The 22,123-nt window shown below is 40.4% G+C and overlaps 1 protein-coding gene across 2 annotated transcripts in view; it reads left to right on the top strand.

The window, feature by feature from the left end:
• The first annotated feature begins 9,048 nt into the window (after positions 1 to 9,048).
• ctif (CBP80/20-dependent translation initiation factor) overlaps positions 9,049 to 22,123 on the top strand; it is a 60,517-nt gene continuing 47,442 nt past the window's right edge. For both annotated transcript variants that reach the window (XM_034095945.2, XM_034095944.2), the window contains exon 1: positions 9,049 to 9,259. The gene's annotated coding sequence lies outside the window, so the exon portion shown is untranslated. The remainder of the gene's footprint in view (positions 9,260 to 22,123) is intronic.

Raw genomic sequence — 22,123 nt, 5'->3', positions numbered from 1 at the left:
TGGTTGATCAAATCTGCATTATTTTTTTCAACTAACTTTTACAATTTCTGAGGGTCCAAGCTATTGTAGCCTTTCCCAGCATGCACTGGGTGGAAAGCAGGTTGACAGAATGGACAGGAAAAAAAAAACCTATCAATGGATAAACTCAGAAATCTCTCCCATTCCCTCATATTGATCAATCAATCAATCAATCAATGTTTATTTATATAGCCCAATATCACAAATGTTACATTTGTCTCAGTGGTCTTCACAGTGTGTACAGAATATCAGTATGACAATACGACACCCTCTGTCCTTAGACCCTCACATCGTACAAGGAAAAACTTCCGAAGAAAACCCACAGTTTAAAGGGAAAATGGGAGAAACCTCAGGGAGAGCAACAGAGGAGGGATCCCTCTCCCAGGACGGACAGACGTGCAATAGATGCCGTGTGTACATTGAAAAGATAATACATTTGCAACATAGGTAGTCCAAATGTTTGGAAATGATGATTACAAACTCCACACAGGAAGAACCTCCATGTTTATAATTTTGAAAATGTAATAAATAACCTGTGAACGAGTTTTCACTGTGCGTGCTGCACAATAGATTTCTCATCTATAATATCGGTGCCAAACTCCACCATAGCGGCTCCCCCTTCTACTCGTGTAATTTTGCCCTTGTCGTTGTCTGAGTCTGCTTGCTGCAGTCCGATTTGTCACTCTCAAACCTGCAATTGTATTCAAGGCCAAATATAGGGGTGAGAATGCTGGGGTGGGCTGTCTGTGTGTCACACAACAAAGCTTTGCACAAGGGTGTAGCCCTCTCCCTTACATCCTCCCACCTAACCGCCCGGCATGGCTAAGTTGTTTGCCTGGAAACGTGTCTGTGTGTGTGTATTGAGGTCCAAGCTCTCCCCACCCTCCTCTCCAGAGGCAGAGATTACTCCCTCCTCCCCCCCCTCTTGCAGCTGTATTTGGAGTGTTTCTCATAGATTTCGTGTCCTGTCACTCCTTCTGTCTACAACACTGACCTTCACCGTCTGTTTTTATCTGCTTCTCCCTCTCAATTCCAATTTCACTTCCTTTTGATATCCACGCAAACTCACTGACTCAACAAACCAAATGTATGGACAATCTTTTAGAATTCTGTTCAAGTTTTTATCTTCTTCTTTTTGGAGCTTCCAGAGCAAGTGAAATAAACAGCAACAGGGAAGTGCCAGCTTTTGGATGGGCATGTGATTTGTACAAAGTTACAAGCTGTTGTAAGACATGAATTGGAAGTTCCCTATTATTACATGGCATAAAAAATGAGCGTCCTTTAATGTTGAAGGATGGAAAGGGAGATGATTATGGTTTATGTCCTGGGGCATCCCGATTATGTGACCACAAAAACCCAATGCTGAGTCACATAGGTCAAGATAGGATGTGAATGAAACACACACAAACACACACACATACACACCAGCGATTATTGGCAATAATCACCATAGGTTTTGCTTGTGCATTGTGTCAGTGTGTATTCCTATACAGTGTGTATTCCTACCCTTTACGCTTCCTCTACAAAACCTAAATGTGAATTGCTGTCTCCTTTCACATTGTGCGTCTTTTTGTAACATTTGTTCATGATGAAAAGAAACCCACACCCCATCCCTGCTGCACAGCACACACTACCCATAAAGCACCATGCCTTTCTGTATGAGGGTGGTTTGCTGAAGCCACCACACACACACACACACACACACACACACACACACACACACACACACACACACACACACACACACACACACACACACACACACACACACACACACACACACACACACACACACACACACACACACACACACACACACACACACACACACACACACACACACACACACACACACACACACACACACACACACACACACAATGTATAAGCACAGAAAAACGGCTCTTGATCACATCTTCACAGCACAGCCCCCAACCTCCTCTCACCATGACGACCATGGGCAGACCACAGACATGCACGCACACACGTACATGCACACACGAAATACACACTTTTTGCACACTTCTTCTGTCATTAGGGGTCTGGATGCGGGTGACGCCCCACAGGTGGTTGAATACTTAGTTAAAAATGTGTCCAGATGCTGATAATAGCATCATGGGTGTTGTTTGTAAGTGTCAATATTAAATAATTGTTTAATAAGTTAAAGGTTGCTTTTATTACATAATGGCATTTTCACCAAATTATACTTTTATTTTAATATCCCTTTTTATTCCATAATGTAAGAAAGCTTGACAACTGCTAACTAGCTCGTGAAATAAAACCTATATTACTGACTTTATTATGAAAATTATTTAAAAAGAATCTATTTCACTAGTTTGTGCTTGTGGTTCTTGGTGCTTTTATATATGTTTACACACTGTGTTTATATTATTAGTGTATTCATATGATCCTTATTATGTGTTGTTGAACACTCCAACTTTTAGCTGTACTGTTTAACCAAGCATCTGGTGCTGCCTTCTATTTTGAAGGATTTCAACATGCATATTGAAAATAGATGTGTTTTTTACTGAAATTAAAACTCTGAGACACATATTGCTTTAGAAGAAACATAACAGCTTACTTTTCTTAAACTGTGGCAGGGACTTTTTTAAAAATAACTCAAATGTCATTAAATAATGAGATATGAAAGTGAATACCATAGCAACTCTTAGATTTAACAGCTCACCTGAACAGGTTCAATGTGCAAGTGAACCTTCTTGACAATGCTTTATTTATAACTTTAAATTGCTTTAGCTCAAAAGTTTAGCCATAATAAAATATCAACTAAGTTTAAAACTGTTCCTCTTCTAGGCATCAACTTACAGGATCCACAGAATTTGAAACTAAATAATACATTCAATAATTTAAATGTTGCTAAATGCAGAATATTGTACATAAATTGTTTTGGGAAGATGTCATGATATTTAATTAAACCTTTGTGTAATGTTCTACTCAATGCATTAAAGTGTTTGCAAGCATGACACACACACACACACACACACACACACACACACACACACACACACACACACACACACACACACACACACACACACACACACACACACACACACACACACACACACACACACACACACACACACACACACACACACACACACACACACACACACACACACACACACACACACACACACACACACACACACACACTAAAGCGAGGAGGACTTTTAATTTAAAAAAAAAGGTCCAGAGGAGGCCACAGTCTCTCAGCCTTGTGTGGGATGTAGTTTGGTTGGGCTGAACACAGTGTAACCAGACACACTCCTTTCATTACCCCCTCCCAGACAAGACACTAAGAAAACACACACACATTCACACAGATGTTATGTTGGATATTTTAACACCCCACTCTGACCTGAAGGCACCTAATGCTATCACTCTGTGCACTGTACAGTTCAGACAAGGTCAGTTAGTGGGCTGAGGTTTCAGTTTTAACATCACTAGTCCTCCTACTCAATACACGCAAACACACACAAATACACACATACACAACCGAGTGTCCTCATGCACACGGGCACACCTATCTATACAGGGAAAGGAGTCGATATGAAACCATGTAGCCAAATTAAGCAAGGTAATATGCCTGGGAAAACAGGTTACTGGCTGTTTAAATGCTACATTTTGTATCGAATCAGAAGACAGCAGCATACCAGACCTCACTCATATCAGTAAACAGGGAGTGGGCAACCCAGAAAACAAGCATACAAGACAGTGTGTGAGACCAGGTTATATAGAGTTTGGAAACAACAATGTGAACTTGTATTAGGTTTAAGCAAAATGAATAAATAGTATAGCATGCTTTTCCTAGTATTGCTACATGGAGGAGTAATTCCTCACATGTTTTTTCCTTTTGTCTCCAAATGGCTTAAATTACACCAGCACTTACTCATGTCCAGACAGCAATAATGCCATGACATAGCTCCTAAATGAAAAGGACTAGACTATAACTGCCAAGTGCATCAACACGCAGGAGATGGTAATTAAAAATTCCCTAAAGTTTGACGTAATGAACAGGAAACATGTTGTAGGCATCTGTCCAAAGTGCTCAGACTACATTTAAACAAACACATTACATCGACATGGGTAGAGTTTGTTTTTCAAAAGTGAAATGTATATAACAATAATAATAAAGGGCATCTACAGTGCACCGACACTTGAAAATAAAATGTACTGCAGTATTATTTTTTGTTTTATTTTTTTCAATGAGCTAGAAGGGGTTTATGTACTCATGTAAACATAAATCAACTGAAGAGCACACCATAAAAACAGTTTCATGTATCAGTTTTGATGGCCTGAAGGGTAGCCATGCTTTTTTATTAAAGGGTTTTTCAATATGCTTCCATTAATATTACATTGGTTTACTTTCAATGAGGAAAAGAAAACATTTGAAACTCTTGCATCAACTCAAGACAAAACTCACAAGTTCTTCCTAAAGGCGTCCGTTTTCAGTTGCAGCTTTTCTGTGAAATAAGCTATAAATCCTTCCTCTGTTCGGCACAATATTTGAAGACTGTGGCATTAACCAGGAGGATGATTTTCTTTTTGTTTCAAAGGTAAATTCCTTAACATTTGGTATGATTTCAGGGTTTCAAAGTCAAATGTATACCAAAGTTCAGTTTGCCCCTTTTTAAAAAAAATATTTTGTCAAAACTGTTGGAGTTTTGAGCCGTTCCTCCAACCACATGACATAGGATAAGGACCACTACAAATATATATTATATTATAATAATATATTTCTGCCAAGTTTCCACCCTCAAACTATTGTTGAAGGTCACAAAAGTATGCCCCTCTCTCCCATCCTTCCACCACCCACCATCATTATCACCCCCCAAACTCCAACTCCTCCACCCTCCCTCCACCCCCGATGCCCATCACCTCTCCCTGTGGTACCTGACACATCTCTCACCTCTCCATCCTTTACTCCCTTGCTCTCCCTCATCCCTTTACCACCTGTGGTCCTTTCTCTCTGCATATCTGTCCCCTCATTGTCTCAGTTTTTGACTCCTCTACCTATCACGGTCCCTGCAGGCTCCCTCTGAACCCCTCCCTCTTTGTCCCCTCTCTACTTTCTGACACTCGATGTGTTGCTGGTGAACTTCCTTCTGTGTTCCATCTGCCCTTTTCCCACCTCTCCCACTCCCTTCCAGCAGACCCACCTACTCAACGGGTGCTCAGCATACAGGCAGGCGGGCACACACTCGGCCCGGAGCTGTCAACGCACTCCTCAGACGCTCTACTGCAGTTCAACAGCAGGGGGAGTGTGAGGCTGCAGAGAGGAGGACGGGGACTGGGGGGAGGGGGTTGAGAGCACGTCCCTGAGGAGGGATGCTGAAGGACAAAGCAAAGAGCAAATTAGTTGTATCTATTTGGTTACCGAGTTATTTAAAACTAAAGTTTCATGGATATTGAATAACAATGTTTTTATGGCGAAATCTTTTCAGCATGAGCCTGTAAAGGAAAGAGACACAATAAAACGGTAACAGTTCTTAAATATTTGTATGACATGTATGTAGAGCTGCCACATATATTGAACTGATCAATATGAAGAAAGATTATCCGATCATTTTGATCATATAAATCTATATTTAAGCAAAAAAGCCTAACATTTTATTGTTGGATGTTTATATGTGGGAATTTACTAAATGTCTTGACATACATCTGCAGAAAATGGACATAATTTAAACAAGACATTTACCAATGTCCTTTTTGTGCTCTGGGATTTATTTATATCCATCGTCTTTTTCTATAATTTCAAAAAACAACAAAAAAAATAACCAGCCTATTAATCAATAGTGAAAATAATGTTAATTGTTGCCATACATGTAACACTTTATTACTGTAACGCACCTCTTATGTTTTACTATTCTGTAGGAAAATGACATACTGTTAACAAAGATTAAAGGACTTGTGAGGAGTATTGCTTTTCAAGGTTGAATAAGGAATAATCACAAATAAAGAATGCAGCTACGTGCTTGTTGATAGGATTTGTGGACACATTTGAAAAGGAACAGATGATGAACACATCTATATCAATGTTTTATTATTTTTACCACTTAAATACATGGCTGGTGGTCATAACAAAATTAGATTATGTATTTTATGATTTTCTTTCCGCCCCCTGTAAAGCTAGGTTACAGTAGCTCTTACAGAACAGTATAATGCTCATTGTGCAACAGTATGATCTGTCTACTGCCCCCACCTGCTGGTTAGAAATCATGTTTTTGTTACTCAACAAATTGAACTGTGGCCAATCTCCGTGTGCTTATTTGTCTGAGGCTTAGTTTATCTCTATCTGGTTCACACTGATCTCTCTCCCACACTTCTCTTGCACCCATTTCGACCTAAGAGCAGAACCGCAGGGGGCCGCTGCATCGAGGTCGTCGGCCTAATGAACTTCACATACTGACAAGCACAAATAATCAGCCGCCCTGTTATAAAAAAACGCAAGGGGAGTAATAACAGTTTGCAGACCAGTGTTGTTTATATCACACCGTTGCTCTCACAAGCCGCAGGAAGGGAGAGTCTGTGACCTTAAGAGCTGCGGGTCCTGCACTGTCTAATTCCATGTTTATGGTTTTGCCTTTTATAACACACACAGACGGAGCTGCCCCGGCCACAAGCACATGGAAATATCATCATGCGCCCTCTCCACTGCTAATTGGTGCCTTGGTACCATCCTCTGGTGAGGAGCAGCTTTATGCAAGGCGAACCTGAACAGCCTTTTCTCTTTCTTTTGCTGAACAGCATTCACTGCACATCCGTCAAACCCACATGAAAATGGAGTAAGACTCAATTAAAAAAAGGCTTATGTAAATTCATATAAACTGCCTGTGAACAAATATGACTAAGATCGTTATACTTTAAGATTCGTAACCTTTTTCTTAAACGTTTTGGGTTATTTATCACAGAAAATATTTAAACCATTGTTCCTTTCGTGGGAGACTTTAATATTTTTAAATCCCTCTATGTTAAGACCTTGAAGAAAGAAATTATGATTATGGTTAAGTTGTTGTGAAAACCCTTTCAAAGGACCGCAAGCGCTTCAACAAGTGTTGACATTTTTAGAACACTGAAATTACACAGCAATTCAACATTATGGTTTCCTTGGCAACAGTGCGAAGTACTCTGACTCTTACCAACTTTTACACCTAAGCTTCACACACGCCTCAAATCTGCAGATCAGTAGGTTCACCAGGGAAACTGCATACTTATAAACTGTACTGTTACAATGCCAGAGTTAGCCTGGAAGCTATTTTTTAACCATAGTAACTGACGATGTTATCCTAAAGTCAAGAAACAAGTTTGAAACAATAATCATGAAGCGAGGCATATCAATTTCAGTAAAAGTAAAACCCAGACAGCCATAAGCATGACACAGACATGGGCTGTAAAAGCTTTTAAAACATAATACACCTCTGTTTTGCTCTGCTCATAAATGGTGAGGGCATATTTTAGGACAAGACTTATATCAAAAGAATAAACCTAAAGGTGAGCTTGTTGAACAGATGATAGGAGCATATGTAGAGAGAAAACGCACAGCAGTTTGGGAGTGGACATGGAGGGATGAATGGCTTGTGGTGCTGCGGGTGATGTGGAGACGACAACAAAGTAATTATGGGACGACTAAGGATAGATATAGAACTGGGAAAGGGAGACTGGGAAGGAGGAGAATAAGCGGGTGGGGGTGCAGTGCTGCTGGAGTCTCCATCACGCCATGATAGTTAATTAGCCTCTGCTGTGGTGGCAAACATATTCTGTAGCCATCTGGAGCAGGGGGAACTGTCTACCTTTCCACTTTTAGACAGCTCCGCCTGTCTGTAGTTCTTCTGTATGGATTGTGTGTCATTCTGTCTGTTTTCTATGCGTCATGTTTATATACAGGTCTATCTGTCAGTCCATATGTCTTAGTGATATCTTCCAGCTGTCTAACATATTGAATAAGGACCCTGATAAATCCCTGTGGTATTATAATATATTCATAATATGTACTCATCCACAGAATCACACAAACAGTGGAGCATCTTTGGCTTTACGGCTTTTCTCTCATCGTCCACAAGGGGTCATGGTTACAATGAAATTATTCCTCAGCAGGTTTTTACTGTGATCTGCAGTCATCTGGGTTTGGTGGTTTCTTCAAACCATGGGTTTCATGTGCAATCAATTGGGTGTAAGGAAAAAGACAGAGTAGCTGCAAAGTTTGTCTCTTTGTTTTTATTTTTATTTTATTGTACCTATCTATTTTTTGTTATTAGTTCAATTGGATCTTTTATTTTAATTGTATTGTATTCACCTAGTGTTACATTTTGTTTTCTGTACATTGTTTTTTGAACATCATAATGTGTATGAGTGTGTATTTTATCTATTGTTTATTTAATTTTTTAATTGATAAATGTAATCTTTATGCACAGCTCAGATTACGTATCGACTGTGAAATAATAGCCTATGATCACTCTTAATTCCATATCTACTCACAAAAAAATGGCCTTATTCCAAAATTGACCTACAAAAGGGAATATATTAACACACAAACACACATATTACAAGCACTGCAAAGAAGCTAGTGGCAAAGGAAAGTTTCATCACAAGTTACAGATCAAATTATACCGATAATAGTGGCTGTTGGCTTTAGTAATAAGAGAAAACTGATTAAGATTCAGATTCAGAAACCGGTTTATTGCCAAGTAGGTTAACACATAAGTAGGCCTACTAGGAATTTGTCTTGGTGTTTTGGTGCATACACACATACAAATAAAACTGAAATGTAAACACTGATAAAAAAACAAAAACATTAAAAGAACAGTAAACAGCACTTGAGAGAACCTAAATCTCAAAGTAACTAGTCTACAAACTAAAGCCATGATCCGTTCTGCATGGTACTGTATCGAAACTGTGTTCCCAGAAGGGAGGGGGCAGTGTGACATGTTAAACCGGTTATTAATCAGTTAATTCCTATGTTAATTATCATGCAATTCTTATCGAACTACCTTTCCCACAATGCCTCACTGAGTGCACGTGTCAACGCTGCCCGCAAGCCGAACTGAACGTCACATTCCTGCATTCCCTTTTTCCTCAGTTCCCAGGACGTCGGAGTAATAGCGACCACTAGATAGCTAATCCTCTTCCCCACTTTTCTTTGTGATAAAACACACCCATGACACGGCGAATTTGATCTCAGGAGGTGATCCCGGGTTCACCAGGAGTCAGAGTCTCTCTTCGGGTGAGGAATGATCTCTTTATAAGCCGCTGGAGGTGTCTGTCGGTTGCTATAACTGTGGTAACCAGAGATAACAGTTTTATAAGATGTGCTGCATTAGCTGAGAGTTGTGGCTGTGAGTGGCCTGGTCATGGTATGGCCTCAACTGGCAGACCTGTTGATACAGCACAGTTGACGTATAGTGCATTTAATAAGTAATGTGTGGCCTGCTGTTTACTCTTGTACTCAATAGCTAGCTAACGTGTAGCAACCGGCTGGTTAGCTGCATAGCTTGCGTCACCATTGTTACCGGTTAAACGCGGGCGGACACGCCGGGGTGTGGAGGAGCCTCCAGATGTGTCTTTGTTGCTGTGAAAGCGACATTAAGGGTGCAGTGACTTGTCATAAACATCCTGTCAACATGCAACACTTTGGCTAACGTGTGCATACCGTGCTAGCATACCAGACAGCATGGGCGTGGTTATAGTAGTGCACATTAATAAACACAACCCTAGGTCTCGGTTCGGTCAGTTCTTGGGCTCACCTTTGCATCAATACCGGTATACATGCAGGACAGAAATGACATGCATATCCATTAATAGTTAGAAGTCAGTGTGTCTGGAAAGCAGCTGAGCTTGCTGCAGATCAGCAGCCCGGGTCTCAGCTGTTGACTAACAACAAAGAGAGGGGTCACAGCTGCTAGTCTAGTCTGTGGCAGGAGAGAGGGAAGGCACTCATTTACCTTGAACTCATGTAACGAAGGATCTGTCATGTCTTGTGAAAACTGAAGCAAGTACACAAAGGGATTAGATGATGTATTAAGTTTAATTAAGCACCAGATGGGACAAACCAGAACTATGTTGAATATGTGCTGAAATCATCTTCTCATTGTCACTTAAAAATCAATACAGCTGTATGTGTAAATCTTTACTCACATTTTGAAAGTGAACAAACTGTAAAGTCTATCCTGTAGGAGTCTTGAAACTTCAGTTTGCTCATAACATTCCTGCGATGCCTGCTGTTCACAGGCTGATTGGATCCGAGTGACTTTAGTGAGGTAAAGGAATGTCCGCATGCTACCACAAGTCACACAAGTGAGACAAACTGACTTGAAGGCGACAGGATTTGTAAGACTTTGATGCATAAAACAATGGCAACGCATGATTTATACCCATTTTACACAAACAACTTTGTTGCAGTGTCGATAGGGTTACAGAATAATGACATATATCTGAACCTGCTGAGAGGAAAATGTGTTCCTTTTGAATGAATGATATCTTCTCAGCGTATTATCTCTGACTAACTTGTCCATTGCATGTCTCAGCTAGAGCCATATGCTAATAATATGTCAGCTAAGTAGTACGTCCGGTTCAGCCAGTGTCTGTATTTGTTGTAAGTGACTTATCTGAAGTTTAGCTAGACTGATCAACTAATTTCTTTTTAAACATGTATAGCTAATCAAAACATATATTTATGAATTGAAAATGAGTAGTTATAATGTTATCATAACCCTATATTGACATTATATGGGTGAAGACATATAGTTGTCCACATTTGCAAGATGGAGAGATTGACATCCTTGTGATAAAATAAAACAGTGCTTGAATGTAGCCCTACGCTTGCAGGACATGTTACTGTAAGTATATAAGTATATATATGGAAATAATACACAAGTATGCATCTTGTGAGGCAGCTCTTGACCTGCTACTGTAAGTCATTTTGACTTTAAGATGTTCTAGGTCTCATTCAGGTTCACATGAAACACTGCATTCATCCTGTCTTTGATGAATTGTATAGATGCTCTCGAGGTTGCACAATAATAATGATGTAACCTTTGCCTCGATTGAATAGGTTTGGATCTGAACCTTGTAATTACACGTTGTAGGTGCTTGATGTTTGCCTGATGACTGAACAAAGATGGCATGAGGGTCCTCTCCTATTAATCTGATCTAATCTATGTTCTTAGGCTCTCTCTGGTGTTTGATCAATAACGGCAAGCCTTATCATTTAACCTTACATTTTAAGGACCTTACCCGATTACATCGCTGCAACTGTTCATTTCACTATTGAAAGTTAAATATTGACATATAAATACAACGATTATGATGAATAACTGAGCATTGTTGATGTTTAAACTCAGCCTGAAATACAATTTATATTAAATAAGACCATGTTAGCAGAGTAAGTGCAGTGTCGTCATCACCCCGATGATCCACAGTCCCAGCACATATGACTGATGCATTGATGTGATGAATTTAGCCCTCAGTCATGTTGGCAAGTAATGATGCCAGGGTTTCATGTATGTACGTTTGAATAACTGCCTCAAACATGAGAGTTACTAACACTAAGACACAACGTAGTCGTTTTTATTGCTGCGACATACACCCAGGCACATGCATGCAGTGTTTTTAAAGCATGTGGAGGTGGAGCGCACACAGCAGCGTCTTATGGAGAGAGTGACAGGTCACAGGAGCCTGCTGTAAAGTGACTCAGCCTGCGTAGCACAAATCTATCTCATTTCAGTGGGAACTGCTGCTCATTACTTTCCCTGAAGTGTATGGATGAGTGAGTGGGAAGACACAATGACAAGAGGGAGGTCACATGGTTCATGATTGAGAAAAACACTAAGAGAGAGAGAGAGAGGTGGCTCAAAGCTGAGAGCAGAAGGCCATTAGCTTAGTGCCTGTGTGCAAATGACTGACCTTTTATTTAGAAAATAAGCAATATGTGCCGAACTGTTGTCACAGTCTTTCTATGGCCAACCTTTTGTTCTCAGAGTTACTTGTTTTGTTTCTATCATCTCATGTGTTCATCCCTGACCAATGACGGCGAACACTAACCTTTGTTGCCTCTCTTTTCAGCTTTGAGGCCTCAGAACTTCTATTTAAGTTCCATACATTTTGTCGAGCCTTTGAGCTGAATCACACTCACTCACTTGTTTGCCAGGCCTCTGCATTTGTGTGTATGTCAACCCGTACAGAAAAGCATTGTTGGACTACAGTCCCACAGTACTGCACATGCTCAATGCCCTCCGGGCCAGTAGACTTTCATTATCACTGGCCCCACCATTGTAACCACTGGCCCCACCATTGTAACCACTGGCCCAAGAGCATTCGTCCCAAAAAATCGACTAATAATGAAGAAAATGAACACATTTGTTGCAATAGTCATTTATGCACAAACTACATTACTACTTGTACTACAGCATTTGAATCATCAGTTATTCCTCATTTTCCTCAATTGTTCATATTTGGCTTATTAAAATTATGATATTGTGGTCATTGTTAAAGAAAAAAAGGATGGTGACATTTCTGCTATGAGTATTATTATTTTTGTAATACACTTTCTGCCTTCCTGTCATTAGGAGTTATAAATGTAATGGTTATGTAATAGATTAGAACCTTCATTCTCCTAAACGTCTGGGACATTTCCCCATAGAGAACCGCAGTGACGCGTCCTAAAACCCGGAAGTAAACTCCTTCCGGTTCCTTCGACAAATATGCAATGCAATTTCTCCATAGGATTTTGGAAAATAGCTGGAAATAAGGTCTGTGGTTGACACACATTTAAGAAACGGATCACGTTTTGTTCAGCCGGATAATATCCACATGTCTACCCTACTTTTATAATTTTCTAATCATAATCATCTAGTCGCCAGAAGCAAAATGCTAATGTTATGCTATAAACGAACTACAGCAGGGTCGCTGCTTCAACGTCACGCCGACTTAAGATCCATATTCAAAACTATAGATTCAAAATTGTACAAGTTGAAGCTTTTGTTTTAACAGTTTGCAGGAGGCAGGAACTTGCTTTCAAGCAGAACAGGGCAAACAAACTTAGCGGGAGTGTTTTACGTGTTCGGTGTAATGACGTAAAATGGCCTGGACAACTTCTGTAGTCCTATTCAGCCACTTGGTAACAACCATCGTTTTTCAGACACGTAAACTCTTCAAAAATCACCAGTGGGGTCACTGCTGATGTATTTAATGTCGTAGAACAAAACGTGATCTGTCTCTTCAATTTGTGTCAACCACAGCTTTGGAGCTATTTTCCAAATTCCTATGGAGAAATTGCATTGCTTTTTGTCGAAGCAACCGGAAGTGGTAAAAATGATAACTTACTTCCGGGTTTTAGGACGCGTCACTGCGGTTCTCTATAGCGAATATATCTTTTATATTTTCTACTCTTCACTTACTTGTCAGCATAGGTCGGCATTGATAGAGCATTGATAGAGCAGACATTATATTGGCATCATATTGAAGCCAACTCCATCGATCAAGCCAGTGTGGCTGAAACTTTCTCTCCCTCTTCTTCTCACACTCCCCGTCACTCTCCTTTAACTCCTCCGGTGACTTTCTTTTATTTGAAGATTGTTTTTTGCCCGGCGCTTGGCCGGGTACCGGTGGTATTAAAAAATAATTGGCGAATGGTTAGGTGGCGCCAATGTCTGTAGTGAAGGCTCCGCAGCAAACAGCTGTTTGCTTTTCATCCAACAAAGGCAACCGCCTCACGAAACGCTATGTTGTAGCATTAAGAAACAAAACTATTTAACAAAATTGCTTGTCAAAAATACCAATACCACAGGACAATGTGATTTTATGTCTTACTGTTTTATTCTTTTATTTTTTAAACCAATATTTTTAATGGCCCGATCGGGCAAGTGGAAAGTACGTTATGCTGGCCCGGGGGGTCTAAATAGTGCTTCTGGGCCAGCGGGCCATTTATAATGTCTAGCCCTGCATTAGGTCACTACGGGGGCATAAGGGGACAATGGGGCTATTGTTTTAGGTATAGCCATACCCATATATCCCCCCTCTTTGGCATATGCAGGCTATCTTCGACTGGACTGTTTTTCTAGATCCAGGTGCTTTCAGCTCCAACTGTATGAGTAAATATATTTTCTCACAACAACATGTTACAATACAGGAGGTGGGAAATGTTGACCCAAACCCCTATTCTTAATTTAAGTGTGGTTGTCAACCTTGTTCCTGTAACAACCTTCTGTAAGATGATTCATTTTTCACCCTATAGCTCAGCCAGTTTTGCATGTATTTCAGTTGCAACTTGCATGTGTACCATATGAGTCTCGACAGGCCCCTACGCTGCAGGGGAAGGTTGAAAACAGCATTTGATTTCCATGGTTGACCGCTGGTGTTGATGACGAAGAGAGTCTTTCGATAACCAGTCTGCGTCCATATCCATCTGGCCACATCAGTTCCACATTTTATCAAGGAGCTTGTCCAAATCTTGCACAGGCTTTTCTCTCTGATAACAGGGTGTCCGCGGGGTCTTAAAAAGTATTACAAGTTGATAAATCAATTTAGCGAAAATGAAGGCTATTAAAAAGTATTAAAGGGCTTTTTCCAAGGTATTACATTTAGTAGCTTGTTTTCAATAAGTATATCAATTGTCCAAAGAGGTTGTATTCTACAGTTAGCCTGAATGTAATCATTGCGTAGGTGTGCAGTGTGATTCTGTGTAGTTTATTTATGGCATCCTGTTGGATTTGACGTCATCTGAACAGGACATCGCACGCTGACTGCTTGATGGCGTGCGAAGGTCCGTTTACGCCGGTTGTTAAGCAACATCGTTATGGGGAAATGCAAGTTTGCGTCCAAATGGTTGGAAGATAAGGAGGAAGGACAATCAATACTGTATATAGTAAATGTGTCGCAATACTGTATATAGTAAATGTGTCGCCAATGTAACCGTTTAGAACTCGAAGTGGTCTTAAAATGTATGGAAAGGGTCTTAAAATTACATTTGACTTCAGGATTCCTGCAAATACCCTGGATAATGATGTACAACATTCTCAAGGGCACCATACAAAACATGATTCAATAATTGTATTTGTCGCATATTCATTGTTCATAGATTATGTGCTGTGAAAAGCAGGGTAGCATAGTATTGAGGATTAGAGATGTCCCGATCCGATCACGTGATCGGGGATCGGAGCCGATCACGTGATTTTCAAAAGATCGGGGATCGGGAGAAAAAAATCGGGGATCGGGATTTTTTTTATTTATTTATTTTTATAATTTTTTATTTATTTATTTAATGTTACAAAACAAAAATTACCATGTTCACGTCTTAAAGTCATCCTGAGGACTTAGTTTTGGTTTAAAATTACACAACATCATGTATGTGTTGCTTTCTTTTGGCTTGTTTTCATAGACCTGGTTGCTTATTTCTCTGAAATCTGGCAACAGAGTGGGCGCAGTGTCTAATAGTAGCAGTAAGCTAACGAGAGGCTACGTTCAGCTGGTGACTCGGGAGTCGGGATAGAGAAAATGTCAGGAGTTTGGAAGTATTATAAAATTGAAAGCGAAGGCAGTGTAACAGCCAGATGCAATGTTTGCAAGGCGGAGGTTCCGCGTGGTGGAAAGAACAGAGCTACGTTCAACACGACCAATCTAATACGCTACCTGAGAAACAAACACCAACAACAACACGGCGAGTACACAGCGGCCACTAAGGTAACGGCACTGAAACAACCGACACTTTCAGAGACTTTTAAAAGGAAAGAGAAACTGCCCCAGAACAGTGAAAAGGCCAAACAAATAACTAGATAGCTGAATTCATCGCATTGGAGGACCAGCCGTTATCTGTTACCTTTTTTTTTTCTTAATGCATTGCATAAAGATCGGATCGGGAAAAATCGGTATCGGCAAATTGTCAAAATCAAATGATCGGAATCGGATCGGGAGCAAAAAAAGGTGATCGGGACATCCCTATTGAGGATGTGCAAAAAACTCGCTAACACTATGGAAAACCATGGAAATCTTTTATATAACATGTTATACATTATATAAACGAAGACCGTTAGAAAAACCATCACAATCGTACAGCATCTAATCTCATCACCATGAAATAGAGTACTCCAAGTTATATGTAAACCCAAGTGTGAGTTTGTTAAGCCATCCAGTCGGTAGTAGACCAGATTAGACGATTTTAGAGGATCTCGCTCCATGGGGTGAGAACTTTGATTCAGACTCCCACTGTGTAGACTGGGTCTCATGTTCTGCTTTGTTTGGGTTGTGTGGATTATGGTTCTTACTGTTGTGTAACATTATAAAAGGCTTCAAATCAGGCTGCTCAGAGCTTGTTTGACTTTGTTTATGGTACATGTTAGGTTGTTTTACTATGCCACGATGCAGCCAGTATGATTTGCTAGCAGACTATTTATTGCTCTACTGTAGTGGTATTGTGCTTATGGAACCCATGGGAAAGTGTTTGACAAAGTTATTATGTTGCAGTTTATTGCAGGATATACTTCTTTATTGTTAAGAAACTTCAGATTCTTCTTCTGATATCTTACTCAAAGGAGTACATTTTTAAATGATTTGACCTTATTTCAGTGATTAAGGATCTATAATGTAAAGAATAGAAATAATTAAGCAACGTAGGAAAAGGTCAATAACAAGTAAGTCTGAGAAAAGTACTGCACATTGCTATTGCTCTAACACATGATGATACACAGTGTGAGAACAAGTTTTTAGAGAGTACTTGTCCATGGACAAGTGAGTTTGGAAATGTACTTGTCCGACTACATTTTTCACCTGTCCAGAATGGACCAAAATTGGGGCCACTGGAATCTTCTTCTTCGCCATCGTATTTTACATTTTCCCACAGTTTTTACGACACCGCTAACGTCAGTGAGCTGTAAGATTTTACTGCATCACACATAGGGTTGGGTATCGTTTGGATTTGAACGATTCCAGTTCTGCTTTTCGATTCCGGTTATTTTCGGTTCTCGATTCCGGTTCTTTGAGAGGGTAAAAATAAGTCCCATGACAAACTGGGAGAAAAATATATTTATGAAAACATTAAGTCAAATCTGTATACCTATTTACAAATCACTTCATACTGTTGAATTTCTTACGGTTATTGAATACAATTATATAAAAATAATCTCTGCATTGTTTAGTTAGTTCTAAGTGGTGCAGTTTGAGAATGTACAGTTGGCCCTCTGATGTTACACTGCAACCTGCCTGTGAGACAGAGTCCAACCACACATGTCCAACACATAGGACATAACCTAATAATAATAATAATGACACATTTATATTTATAGCCTATAGGCCTAGCGCTTTTCTACAACTCAAAGACGCTTGCACGCTTACACATGTCCTGCAATACACATTCTGCAGCTGCCCAGCTGCTCACTGTTTGTAAAAGTAAATAAATAGTATTTTCATTTCAATAATGTACTTTCTTTACCCCGCTTCATAAACAATACTGACATCCCTGTGCTCCTCCGAGTCTGGGGGTCCGGGGATGTGAGGACAGCGCGAGGACACAGACAGGGAGGCTGCTTCACTTCATAAAGGAAATGGTGATCAATATTAACAACACAGGAGCTAAAACGCTTAATAACCTTCATTACGTGTTAGAGAAAGAACATAAGAAAGTTTGACAAAGATGAGGCTGTTAAACGGGCAGCGGTTCCGCTGTGTGTAGAAAGAGAGGGAGAGAGACGCTGAGCTGCACCGTGCAGCGATCAGCTGATACGGAGCATAGAGAGAGCTGCGGTCCGCGGGGCTCGGCCTCGCCTCCTGTCCTCACAACTCTTATTAATCCCGGGACCGGACAATTGTTATTTGTTCCTACTCGGAACCGAGTTTTGCTTCCCAACCCTGCCACTGTGCTACACTTCCCACCCCGCTCCGCCCGCCCCCGTCTAACTGTACAGAAAGCGGCGAGATGCATTTCCTTAGGAATCGACAAGCAGAACCGAAACTAACACTTCTAAACGAACAATGGCGGACACGGACAATTTGCGAATGAGTTCGGCCTTTTGTAAACTGAATGTATTAATATTTTGTCAATAAATCAGGCCGAAAAACGTCACTTGTCCGCCGGACAAGTGAATTGAAAGATCTACTTGTCCGATATTGTAAATAACACGTCCCGGACGGTGGGACGTGTACTTTTTCGCACACTGATACATATTCAACACTTCTCAGTCAGTGGGCAAAGACATGTATTCATCACCTTATGCCTTCTGAACTTTAGTTTCTTTCAAACAAAAGTGGAGAAAACTGCATTATTCAAAAGCTTTCCCTCCAATTTGTATGCACGCACCAGACTTTGTGTCACTGTCAAATGTTTTGGGATTTTGCCTAATATAACGTGATAACACTTGTTTCTTTTGTTGCAAGTAATCAATCTAGTCTCTGTCGTGATGTACGGTGATTAGCAGTTGTCTCTTCCTCCCAAACAAGGCAACAATGTGCTGCCCGGCGCCATGCTGTGTCTGTCTGGACACTTCAGAATCAGTCTGGATGGTGCTGGGCTCCGGGCACAGTCTTCAGCTCGGTTGTATTTCATGTTGCTCTGCCTTTTCACAGCCAATCTTTCTCGGCTGGTCTGTAGTGTCAGTGACAGGTATCCTAGCACCTCGTTTTAGTGCACCATTCATTCGACAGTTTCTTTTCCTGGTTTTTAGACCTCTGAATCACTGCAAACGTCTCTGAATAGTTGAGTGGCTCAAATACACTCAGCTACCAGTTTATTATGTGCACATACCTAAAACGAATGGAGTCTGATGCAACAGCCCTGCAATAAATCCTACCTTCATGAAGTTAGTAATGTTCAGTCTCTGTTGAAACTGTTATAGAGAGGTGTTGACTCAAATGTATGCTCATTGTGACAGGTATAGTGCTGTTTAATTATACTGCGTTAAACAGTGGTCCTGCCTGGTGTTGTTGCCTGAAGATATTTTGGAAGGGGCAGTTCTTTGAGAAGCTAGAAGCGTTGCGGCGGTGGTGTGGCAGATCTTGTGGCGAGTGGAGCCTCGCAGTTTTTCAGGTTGATATGTGAAGCTCATTAGCTAGCCAACATGTATCTAGCAAATGTTTAGCAAAATATTAGCAGTGAGGCTACTAGACTAACGTTAGGTCTACTGTAATAGCCTCACTTTTAATAGTTTGCAAAACATTAGCACTAGTGTTTTGCAGTTGCTAGCAGCTTATTGGGATTTTATGCTAGATAGACAGATATAATAAAGTAAGCATTATTGTTAGTTAAGCATGTCAGCCTGCAGCCCCGCTTCTTGTCTCTCTCTCTAACTCATTGCAGATGACTGCACTAAAGAAAAGGGCACAGAGAGGAAAGGAAACCAGTTGTAAGATGTTTAAAAGTTAATTAAACATAATATATGCTTAAATGCATTTCAAAGAAGTTGAGTTGTGTTGGAGTTTGTGTTATTCTACATTTTGACACCAAGATTTTCTGATTTTACTGCAAATGTATATCGGTTCCAAATATCGGTTATCGGTCTCCTTGATTACTAATAATCGGTATCGGTATCGGCCTTGAAAAAGCCATATCGGTCGATCCCTAGTAGAGACAGGAAGGAGCAGAGGAGGAGTCAAGGATCTGATGAAATGTAGTTTCAGAAGAGGAAGGGGGAGGAGAGTGGGCCCTCGCACTGTCCCACTGTTACATGCTAAAATGCTAGAACCCACATGAAAAAGGTCACAGTGCAACAAACTGCCCAATCAGACATTCTCTTTGTCCGTCTGACTGACTCTTTTGGTCTTCCCACTCATCGAGCTTAAGCTAAAGCACCGACATTTACTGGTTCCGGCTCCTAATTTGTGAATATTTGATGGTTTTCTTGTTCTTCTTTAATATTAAACAAATATCTTTTGTCTGAACAAGGAATTTAGAAATTGTGATAGGGTGATAAAATAGTGATGAGAAGTGGGTTAGAGGCGTGATTACTGTATCTAACTCTACTTGTTTACTTTTCAAACTAATAATCTTCAGCCCCATCTGACACTGTCTCAATTTACCTCACAGTAAGGACTTTATATACAAATCTTTAACATATGCCGTAGTACCCCCGAAGATCTTTAAACGGGTATTAATGTGTAAAAACTGAAAGGATGACATTATTTTAATTGATGTAAAAACTCATTCTCTCTCCTAGTTTGAGCCTGAAGGAAAAGGTTAAGGTGGTCACATTTTCTATGAATGCTTATGCTTTCCCTCATCAGTTGCATCGGTATCTGGCAATGTGAGAGCCCATACCAGTGCTTCTTGTGTAAATGTGAGATGCCCTGCGATGCTATTTGTGCTCCTGACCTTGCAGAGTCAGTTTCTCCGTTTAGTCAAAGGGAAGCTTTCCCTTTAAGTGTTTTCTTTGCTAAATACAGTAGCCCTTTCTTTGCCTGGCTCTGATAACTTCCCTTCTCTGTCTTGTACCGCACAGGGATGACGGCAGTTTGGGTTGTTGACTCTCACATGAGCATATTGTTCTCCTCCATCAGAAGAGCACTGAGAAAGATTAAGCCTAGTGTGGAAGCAAAGCAAATGTCACCACCACTTTTGGAGTGGTGTGCTATGAAAGACAGCAGCATAGACAGGACTTTGAATCCTGTCTATGATAAAGACGCAGAACCAGTGTTTACTTTGGATGGATGATGGTGTTATCCGGGTTGACTGTGAAGCATTTACAGCGCTTGTGATTTGTATTGTCCTGCTGCACAGATAGATCATAAACTATGATATACTCTACTCTGAAAGTATTCAAATGTTGAAATACAAAGGAATCATGTAAACCAAGATAAAATGATGGAGAACTCGATGAGTTGTACTAACAGACGGGTCAATAGCTGTTGGCAGCAGCTTCCCCTCAGACCGTAACTCTATACTATGTCAAGGACAAGAGTAGGACAAAAAAAAAAATCCCGATCCCCGATTTCCCCCCCCCGATTCCGATCTTTTGAAAATCACGTGATCGGCTCCGATCCCCGATCACGGGATCGGATCGGGACATCTCTAGTGATCATTGATCTCTTTTCCAAGGGAGACCTGTTCAAGTAGTTCCACATGAAACATAAAAACATAAACAGAACAACAAAAGGACATCATACAGCATCATTTACATAATTATCCACATAAACGGGTACCAATAGCTTCCGATTGACGAGCATCCAACCGAGCTTTAAAAACATTTGGTGGCACCAGATTGTTCAGTTTCCATTTAATTTGCAGACTATTCCAAGACAGTGGAGCTGCGCATCTAAAAGCTGTCTTCCCTAAGACAGTCCTAGCAGTTGGCACATTTAATAAAACCACAGCATTCGATCTCAGGCAGTAGCCACGTACAATTTTCCGTGAGATCAGGGAGCAGATATAAGATGGAAGTTTCCCTAACATGACTTTGTATATAAAAATGTACCAGTGACTGAGCCTCCGTACAGTTAGTGAAAGCAAACCAGCCCTTGCATACAGGGTACAGTGATGGGTTAATGCTTTACAGTTTGTCACAAATCTCAGTGCACTGTGATACGCAGCATCTAACTTGACCAGGTTTTTGAATGCCTCTACAACCTCGTATGTGTAAATTGGAGTGGACACATCATACAAGAGAGACGTCTTTTTTGAGCTGAGATCTGACAGATGTTGTGTGTGGTTTTAGGGTTGCAAGTGATGGCATATAGGAATAAGAGATAAAAACTGTTCCTGTAGTGCAACGTTTTCTTATGGTCTAAGATAATTTAAATGTTATGAAAGAGTGTGTGAGTATATTTTAGTCTTAATAAAACAGTACACATAGCATGTTTTGTAGGGGAAGTGAGAGTGCATGTGTTTAGTCACCCATACATACATAATGTTTGAAGCATACATAAGTTTGCACATTCATACAGTACAAATGTGTACTGTAACCGAAAAGAGTTATGCATCATGTTTGTTTTTATTTCTAAAGGATAACAAAGTCTTCAAGTAGCTGGTCCAAGCGCTGTTGCTTCTGTGCCCTGCTAGCTGCCACTCACTCAGTTACTCAAAGCCTGGTATAAGTGTACAGATGGATTATGTTGATAATGTATAAATGATACGTCTGAAACTACAGTAGGCCAGATTAGGACATGTTGACTC

The sequence above is a fragment of the Pseudochaenichthys georgianus genome, chromosome 12 (genome assembly GCF_902827115.2).
Source record: "Pseudochaenichthys georgianus chromosome 12, fPseGeo1.2, whole genome shotgun sequence".
Taxonomy (NCBI): Eukaryota; Metazoa; Chordata; class Actinopteri; order Perciformes; family Channichthyidae; genus Pseudochaenichthys; species Pseudochaenichthys georgianus.
This window is presented reverse-complemented; position numbering and strand designations above follow the sequence as displayed.